This window comes from Arachis hypogaea, chromosome 17, assembly GCF_003086295.3.
Source record: "Arachis hypogaea cultivar Tifrunner chromosome 17, arahy.Tifrunner.gnm2.J5K5, whole genome shotgun sequence".
Lineage (NCBI taxonomy): Eukaryota > Viridiplantae > Streptophyta > Magnoliopsida > Fabales > Fabaceae > Arachis > Arachis hypogaea.
The window spans coordinates 54,198,880-54,202,002 of record NC_092052.1 but is presented as its reverse complement, the minus strand read 5'-3'; the positions used below and the strand labels follow the sequence as shown (position 1 = coordinate 54,202,002).

Below are 3,123 nucleotides of genomic sequence, written 5' to 3'. Positions count from 1 at the left end.
CTTATCTTGTACTTTATCTTCCTCTTCAGCATCTTCCATTTCATCATCTTCTACTTCCACTGAGTCTTCAATTGGGGCGTGTTCTATTGGGCTTGGCTCCTCCTTATTCCTCTCTGGCAGTGTGGTTCCGGACCTCAAGGTGATGCCATTGATGCCTCCACTGGAGCTTAAAGGTTGGTTAGTGGAAGTAGGTAATGAATCTATCTGGGCGGCGAGAGCTTATAAAGTAGCATTCAGACCATTTAAAGTAGAGTTCAGTGTAGTCTGTATGTCTTGTTGTCCTTGTGCAAGAGAACAAAGCATCTCGTCATTTGATGAGAAAGTAGGATAAGTGATCTGTGGTACTTGTTGCTGGTTATGCTGGGGTCCTTGTGACTGTCTTAAGTGAGGAGCTCTGTAAGGTTGGTTCTGATTCTGCTGTCTGTTGTTGTTATTCCACCTCTGGTTTCTACTGTTGTCTCTGCCTCCTCTGTTATAGTTGTCCCTCCAGCCATGGTTGAAATTATCTCTCCAACTTTGGTTGGAGTTGTCTTGCCATCCTTGGTTATAGTTTCCTCATTGGTTGTAATTGCCGCCTTGTTGGTTGTATCCTTGATTCGGGTGGTCATAGAAGTTATGAGTTGCTGCCACAGTATTGTCTTCTTGTTGGAGCTGCGGGCATTCATTAGTATAATGACTATAATCAGCACATATACCGCATACTCTTTGGGGAACTAACTATTGGCTCTATTGTGGTGGGGAAGGCTGAGCTTGTTGTTGTTGATTCAACTGTAATTGCTTCAGTAGGTTGGTCATTTCACATATACTCTGTGTAGGAGCAGAAGTCTCAGTGCTAGAGAAAAATTCTGCAACAGCTTTTGAATGGCTATTCCTGTGCCTGTGATTCCTGGTGGACTCAGCTAAGTCGTTGATCAATTGCCATGCTTCATCTGCGGTCTTGTACTTCTTCAGAGAACCATTACTAGCACCATCTAGTGTAGTTTTATCCCGAGGCTTCATTCCTTGAGTAAAATAGTTGATCAACACTAGTCTGTCAATCATGTGGTGGGGGTATGCGTCCAGAAGGTTCTTAAAACGCTCCCAGTACTCATAGAGAGTTTCTGATTCACCTTGAACAATGCATGAGATCTCTTTCCTTAGTCTGTCAGTAACTTCAGCTGGAAAGTATTTCTCCAAAATTCTCTCCTAAGCATATCCCAGTTAGTAATAGTCGCTTCAGGTTGGGAGTAGTACCACTCCCTCGCCTTTCCTTCAAGAGAAAATGGGAAGGCAGTTAACAGAATAGAAGTTTTATTCGCACCCTGACGCCTAACAGTAGAACAGGCTGTCTGGAAATCTCTGAGTTGCTTGATGGGCTCCTGAGCAAGTAAGCCATGAAACTTGGGCATTAAGTTGATTAGTGCAGTCTTTAGTTCGAAATCTGCAGCCAGAGTTGTGTGATGCACTTGATACGGCTGCATTGTAAAATCTGGGGCTCTAGCTTCCTGGAGAGTAATCCTCCTAGCTTCTGCCATTCTATCTGCACGTGAATTAACTAAATCAGTAGTAAAGGAGCTTGTTTCGCTCTCAGATGGAGGTTTAGATTCGCCCTCAAATGAGACTGGTGAATTGATAACAATCACTTCACCACCCTCAGAGGCTAACCGACGTCGAGCTCGCCTAATACGTGGAATAGTTCTTTCAATTTCAGGATCAAACGTAGCTAAGCTCGGATCAGGCAGTGAACGCGTCATTCAATGAAAGAAACATATAGCTCATGGTAATAAAATAAAAATAAAATATGCAAATAAAAATAAAAATATGTACACTAATTAATAATTTAGCACACAATTAAACTTCCCGGCAACGGCGCCAAAAACTGGTGCGGGGCAGAAGTTAGGCCAATTAAGAGATTTTAAATAAGAGAACAGCGTTCCAAGTATAGCCCTTAACCAGCTAAAATCCACCTCACCAATTTAGAAAGGTGTCACAAAAATTTAGAATACTGGGAGTATGAATCCCAGGTCGTCTCCCAACGAGTTGCGAAAAAGGATGCTAATTTATTAATTAGGAATTTTCTGAGAGAGTTTGAATTTGGTTGATAAGCAATTAAATAATTGTAAATTAAAGCAATAAAAACTAAGAATGATTATTAATATTCTAGATAAAAAAGCCTTGACTAGGGGAATGATTAATTGAAAGTTCTATCCTTGTTGGGGTCTCTTAAGTATAGTATTAAAAAGGTTGTTGTTTTCACTTAGTTAACCCTTACTAAATAAAGGAAAGTCAAGTGATTGAGCTAACTCTTATTCGCAAATCCTAGTCCTCTCCCTTGGGAAGGTCTAGCGTTAGTAAATACGGAACTAGCCAACAATTTCTAATTAATCAGCACTTAAGCCTTCCAACTCAAGTGTCTCCTTTTAATCAACCCCCATGTCAAGTATGGAGTCTACTCCATTGACATGAATATAACACTCATAAAAATATAAGAAGACATGATGAATTAAATAAAAATAGGGATTTAAAATTAATAAAAAAATAAGAGTAATTCTTTGCATTAACAATCTATGAAAATAATCCAATTACTACTCTAAGCAAGAATTACGAATATGTTATAAATAAATAAAAGAGTAAGTAAAGAAACAAACTAGAATAATGTCTTCAACAGAGGTAATGACTTCTTCAATATCCAAAAGCATAAAACTAATTAACTATGAATGTAAAGAGAACCTAGAGGGGAAGTAATCCTCTCTAAATTCAGATCTAAAAACCTAAAACTATCCTAATGAGAATATGTCAATGTGTATTGATGTGAATCTGATCTCCCTTGAGTCTCTGCATGTTCCCTGGAAAATTGGGTCAAAACGCTGCCCGAAATTGCCCCCAGCATTTTCTGTTAATTCTGCAGATCGCGCAGGTCACGCGTACGCGTCAGTCACGCGTACGCGTCATTCAGCAATTTTCCTTGTCACGCGTATGCGTCGTCTGTGTGTTCATGTCATTTGTGTAGACACCAATCTGAGCGTACGCGTCAGGCACGCACACGCGTCACTGCAATTTTTTCCATTCCGCGCGCTCGCGTGAGCCATGCGCGCGCGTCAGAATTCACTGGTCATCTCCTTAGTTTCTTTTGTTCCTTCCATT

The 3,123-nt window shown here is 40.3% G+C and overlaps 1 non-coding gene across 1 annotated transcript; it reads left to right on the top strand.

Annotated features, from left to right (window-relative positions):
- The first annotated feature begins 1,035 nt into the window (after positions 1-1,035).
- LOC112768342 (small nucleolar RNA R71) lies at positions 1,036-1,143 on the top strand. The gene has a single exon (XR_003185777.1). It is a non-coding gene; the product is annotated as a small nucleolar RNA R71 (small nucleolar RNA).
- The last annotated feature ends 1,980 nt before the right edge of the window (positions 1,144-3,123 follow it).